A 6,301-nucleotide genomic window follows, 5' to 3' on the forward strand; every position below is an offset into this window, starting at 1 on the left:
ACTCCAACTGTCGAGTTACCCCTCCTGCCCTGCCAGCCCCAAGAGCCAGTCCTGACCCTGTGGCCGTGGCCACCGTCCCATGCCCCTGGCTGGGTGCCCACGGGCAGCCGAGGCTTCCACCGCACAGGACAGATCCCATGGGTGCTTGATGGCATGACGGAGCTGGCCCTGCTCTGTCCCCACCCGTCCGGGGTCAGCTGGTAGACCTGCTCAGGTCACGGTCTCACAGTTCTTGGGCTCAGCCTTCGACCCTCTGCAGCCAGGTGTGCAGCTGGCACGTTTCTCCCTGTTTCTGGGCTGGAGGCTGGGGCTGCTTGGCCTGGCAGCCTGGGTGGGGGAGGTGGCAGGGACCGGGCTGCGGGAGAGAGGCCTGTGCTAGGCATTTCCTGCCCGTGTTACCCAGTGGCGGTGGGCACGACCAGCATGAGGCCTGGTGCCCGCCGGCCGCCAGGCACCCGCTCCGGGAGCTCAGAGAGCAGGTACGGGACGCTCCATGCTGTTCACCTCTCGACTGTCTGACAGTAGGGGCTGGCGTGTCTCACGGACGCCCCCTCCAGCTTTCCTCTGTGTTGTCTTAAGGCTGATGGTGTCTTAGAGTCCGAGGAACACAACACAGCCTGCAAAGCGGGACGTGGGACAGGGGGCTTGCTGGTGCAAACCCGTGTTTATGGTGGTAAGTGTGTGCTCCACCAGACGGGTTCCTGAATCTTCGCACACCCAGCAGGGACGTGATGAAGCCCTGTCCTGCCTGGGTGGATGACATGTGTCTCAAGGTGACAAGGACCTGTGCTGTCTGGACAGGACCCCAGACCCCAGGGGAGCCGGTCACGTGCCTTCACGCCTGCGGGGAGCAACCTCTCCGGCGGCCACCGGCCACCGTGAAGACCGGTGGGGCGCACAGCAGGGCACGGTGGATTCCACGCTGTCCTGCCCTGCGTGGTGATGTGGTCACACTAAACATTATGTGAAAAGAGGCAGGAGGCCGGGCTGTCGGGAGTGTCAGCAGCACAAAGCCTGTCTGCAGACAGGACGGCTCCTCCTGGGACGGGGCCACAGCAGGTGGGGCTCCTGCCGAGGATAATCTCCCAGCATGCCTGGGGTGGTGAGGGGTGGCTTTTGTATTTGGATTAGGAAAAGCTTGTGATTTTCACCTCAAAACCTCTACACTGGTGCAACGAGAGAAGTGGTTATTCAAGAGGGACCAGGACCTCTCACTGCTCATGGCTGATGGCCACCAAGGGCCCCATCTGGAGGGGCCCCAGGGAGCAGCAGGAAGGGCCTGAGCTGCTGGGTGAGGGAGGGAGGGAGTGGGCCTGGGGGTCTCCACCCAGGGAGCTGCTTGTCAGAATGGTGGGGAGCCAGGGGGCCGCCTGCCCCTCAACCCCAGGGACGTGGCCGGGGTCTGGGCAGCCTTCCCCAGGCCTGCAGGGAGCAGAGCCCTCCTCGGGGAGAGCTGGCTTCCTGACTGTGGACCCCAGGGGCTCAGATGAAGAGTTTGGGGGCCATGTGGCCCGCAGGCCCCCACGTGTCCGTCAGGTTGCTGACCCTGTGCAGAGGAGGAGGTGACAGGCTGTTGCACATATGCCTGACCTCTGATCTCAACCCTCTGACGAGGACAGTGCTTACCCTGGACGCAGTCCCAGGTCCAGCCCCCGTCTCCTCCCTGACCCCCAGAGGGACAGGAGATCTACTTGGCCAGTCTCACCAGCCCTGCTGCTGCCAAGCCATCCTAGGCTTTGAGGTCCTTTGGGCCTCAGGGGCCTGGGGAGAGCAGGCTGGGTCTTGTCCTGCCAAAGGTTCAGGCCCCAAAGGCCACGTGGGTGGTGGGGACACAGCCTGTCTCCCGGGGCGGTGAGGAGGAACATGCTGGCTGGACCTCCCTGGCAGGCTTGCACTGACCATGGCCCTTGGGGGAGGCCTCCAGCAAGCATTGGGCTTATCCTGACGCCTGCCCTGGGGGGACAGCCAGAGTCAGGGCGAAGTTTCTGGAGTAGCTCCTCTGCAGGGGTGCATTAAGAAGGAACTATCTGGGTAGTCTGTTTCCGGGCTCCCCTCCCTGCTGGCTCTGGTCCGTGGCTGTGCAAATAGGTGTTCTTTGGAGCAGTGGCCCAGTCAGGCCGTGTCCCTCCGTTTCTGGGCGGAACGTGCGGTGCCCAGAGCCACCTTCTGGGTTCTGTGGCCGTGGGCCCGTGGGCCGGCAAGGGAAATGGGTTGCAGAGGGTCTGAGGTGGACGGGTAGCAGGGCTGGCCTCAGAAGCAGAGAACTGGTGGCGGGGGTGCTTGGGTGACAATACCCTTGCCCTTGGGTCTGGAGATGCTCCTGACTCAGGCTCAGAGGGCCTGCTCCGTGGACACTGGCAGGAGGCTGGTCAGCAGGCTGAGGTCCTGGCCCCGAGGCCCCTGTCTGGGCTGGCAAAGAGGGTGTGGTCCGTCCATCTCCCCGAGTTCCCAGAGCACGTGCTCAGCACAGAAGCAGGAGCCACGGCCACGGCCACGCTGCTGGAGGCGGAGCCCTGCACGATGGTTCCTGCTGTGGAGCAGGCCTGCAGGGCAGGGTGGGCAGGGGTCCTCTGGCCAGGCAGCCTGGAGGTAACCTCCGAGCCCTCTGGGTGTGGGGCCCTAATCCTCTCCCAGCCTTCCCTTGAGTCCTCTTTGTGAGTAGGCGGGAGCCACAGACCCTGCTCTCTAGGGACCCCGGGCCAGGCCCCATGCGTCACACATGGTTCCTTCCTCTGGTCCCTGGGGCTGGGGCCATCACTGCCGCAGTGTCCCCTTGCTTTGTCCCCTTCTGCTCCCCCAGCCCGAGTCCGAACTGGGTGGTTCAGTGAAGGGCCCTGAGCCTCCCACCTCAGCCCACTCTGCCTGCCTTGATTCAGGGAGCTGGGACCCCAACTGGATGGGGTGCCCTGGGCCCCACCATCTGTAAGGTCCCACCATCTGCAGGGATCGTGGACGTGACTCCCAGACTTCCGGGTGACGACGTCCGAGGTTTAGGCGGCGGGCTGGAAAGGGAGTGTTCCCCTTAGAGGTGAAGCAGGGAGGCCCCCCATGACCCATTGGAGGGAGGGATGTGGAGGCTGCAGGGTGTGTCCAGGTGGGGGATTTGTCCACCACATGCCATCAGAGTCATGACCTTGGGTTACAGGCATAGGTGAGTGGGGGAGGGAGGCAGTGGGGCATCTGGGCCCCATTGGCAGCTGGATAGGCAGCGGGCTGTGCCGTCCAGCCAAGCATCTCTGATGCCGGCGATGCCAGCCTGAGCATCTCTGGGGGCCCACATCCGTGTGGCCCTCTGGGCCTCCTCTGGACAGCCTCGGTGGGTGACACGGTGCTCCTCTGTCCTGGGCCCTCCTCAGGATGGACACTGGGCCTGGGGGCTGCATCGCAGGCGAGGGGTGGCAGGCCCCCCACTCTGAGACTGGGCATCCTCAGTCCTGCCTGTGGGGTCACCCGGCCACAGGGCAGAGGGCACAGGGAGATGTCTGCCCCACAAGGGGGCCTCTGTGGGGGCTGGACAGGAAGCCCACCACCTAGATCGGGGCCTCCTGGTCTACCTGACCTCTGGGCCTCAGAGGGTCAAAGAAAGGGATCGTGGTCCAGGATCAGCCGGTTCTCCTGCGTTCACAGCCTCCTGATGCAGCTGTGGGGCGGGTCGTGCCCTGGTGCTGTCCCCTCCCTGCCCTGTGTCCCCAGGTGGCCTTGTCTGTGGCAGCTCTCGAGGGCGTCTCCTCTCCCAGAGACCTGCTGACCTCAGCAGCTCAGAGTTGACTTTGCTTCACCCTCCCGATGGCATGGCCAGTCCTTGCCCTGTCCTCCTCGGCTCAGCTGCACCTGACAGCCAGCCCCCCATCCTTCATTCTCCTCCCACCCCTGTCGAGTCTTTGCTTCCCTCCCTCTCTGTGGCCTCCCAGCCCCTGGTGGGCAGGCCTTGCCCTGCACCCCTCAGGGCCCTCCTGGGGTTCGTGGCTTAGACTCCAAGTGCCTCCAGCTGTATCACCCCTGGATCCAGTGTCCCTGGGCTCTGCCACCCGGAGCCCAGCCCCAGTCACTGCTCCAGTCACTGCCCGAGCCCAGCTGCCCGGAGCCCGGTCGCAGTCACTGGGCCAGCTGGGCCAGGTCTTTAGGACTGGCAGCTTTGTGGTTTCTCTGGTCACTCAAGGTACTTCTCATGGGGCTTGGCACAGTGACCTCATCAGCAAGTGTCAGAGAATCTGGCCTTGCGAGGGGCAGCCGCTGTGCCCCCCGGGCGCTGGTGAGGCTTAGGGTTACAGAAGCAGTAGATCAGGAGGAAGAGAAATGTTGTTCACAGAGCCTGAAGGTCCCAGCAGGTGGGGAAGAGTGGTCTGGGCACTGAGATGTCCCATGTGGCTCTTTGCACCCACCCTGAGATGTCCCATGTGGCCCACCCCTGTGCTGGAGTGTCCTGGCCCTGTGTCCATGCTGGGGCGCCTTTCCATCTGCGAGTGGACAGACAGCTGCCCTCAGGCAGCCACAAAATTTCTTTCCCCGATGGGGGCCTGGGGCCCTGCCAGCTTAGATGAGTGGCACTCTGCAGCTGTAGCCGTGGCTCTTTGCCTGGTTTACCTGCCCCACTGTGGCTCTTCCTGGACAGCGGGCCCAGGGAGGGGTGACCCCAGGGAAGCAGAGGAGACCCTGCACTGGGGGACGGCTGGGCATCTCTGGACCAGGCTCAGTGACCAGAGCACACCTTTCCCTGGGCTCCCTGGTGTGGGGAGGGGGCTGAGGGAGGAGTGCCCACAGTCTGTCTGGGGCCTGGTGCCCTCCGTGAGGCCACGGTGGGGGGGGGGGTCACGGGCTGTCTTGTCCCCATCCAGTGACATCTGTCACCTGGGCTGGGGCTGGGGGCGTTGCACAGGATATCCCACTGATCACTCCTACTCCCTGCGTGGGCTGTGGTTTTGCAGTGGCCCCACGCCCTTCCCAATGACCTTGGTTGGGCTTGGCCACATGGCTCCGCTGGTCAGTGAGATGGGAGGGGCTGGGTTGCAATGGGGGTGGGGGGTGCGTGAGGTGTGCCCTGGCCTCCTGGGGTCCTCCTGGAAGAGATCCTGCTGGGGCCCAGGACAAACCCCCCGCCCGAAGCGGCAGGGTGGGCAGACAGCCCCTGGGGCCCATGAGCTCGAGCACAGCCCTTGCTGGGGAGCTGCCGAGTTTCAGGGGTGTTTGACACACATCGGCAAGTTGGAAGTGGAAGGCTATATTGTCTGTGTTTCTTCTGCCTTTTTCGCTTCACACCCCCCCCCCCCTTGGTGGAAATGACATACTGGGTGCTTGGCTCCCGCTCCCCCATGTGATGCATCCTCCTGGAGCCCCGTGGACAGTGGACACTGGCCTCATCCTCCCCACCCACTTTAGTCCAGGGCTGTTCTGGGGGTGAGACTCCCTGCCCTCTGAGCCGCAGCCCCTGGGAGCTCCTGTGTGACCGCTGAGCATGGTGGGGAGGTACTCCTGCGGGCACCAGGGGGCGTGGGAGTGTCCTGAGCCCGGCCCACTCCCACGGCACCCCTCTCCTCCTCCAGGCCCCCGGCCCACCCACCTTATTTCTGTCCTGTCGCACCCACCATGCCAGCCACCGGCCAGGGCAGGGAGGCTGCTGCCCAGCCCGGACCAATCTGGGGACCAGGACTCAGTCCCCAGATTGTGTCTGGGGACCAGTCACAGAAAGGGGGCCGTGTGGGAAGGTGGGTCACGGGCCTGGCTCCGATGCCCAGCCCCTCCCTCGCTGGCCAGCAAGCCACGGAGCGCCACCTCGTGTGCTGTTATGGGGGTTTTGTCCTTTTCTTATGGACTTAACACTCGGTTGAGCACTGCAGACGTTTACCCTGGTCTGTTTGTCTTTGAAGCTTATTTATTTACTTCCTGGATGAAGAGACAAATTTGCATGTGGTAAAATCCAGTATTTCTATCTTGCATTCCAAGGTCCCCATTCTGAAGTTGTTTTCATCCCAAGACGTAAAAGCTAGTTAGGCTTTCTCCTGGTATAAAGCAAGCTTTGAAGGAGTAGAAGGAGGAGAACAGGTCTTGAATTTGATCTTCTGTCTCCCAGATCCACCCTGAGAGGGTTCACGGACCCTCAGCCTTCACCTTGTCCACTTCATTCTCAGCTCTGAGTCCAGAGGCCCTTGAAGGTGCCTATGGCTCCCTGGCGACCCGGGGCCGAGGGACCCCTGGGCATGGGGCCGGGTGAGCAGGTGGGAGCCCTGGGGGGCTGGCCTGGCGGGGAGGCCCACGGAAGGAGCCCTAGGCTCCCTGCGCCAGCTGAGCCCCAGGGAAAGTCCGG

This window comes from Felis catus, chromosome C1, assembly GCF_018350175.1.
Source record: "Felis catus isolate Fca126 chromosome C1, F.catus_Fca126_mat1.0, whole genome shotgun sequence".
Classification (NCBI taxonomy): domain Eukaryota; kingdom Metazoa; phylum Chordata; class Mammalia; order Carnivora; family Felidae; genus Felis; species Felis catus.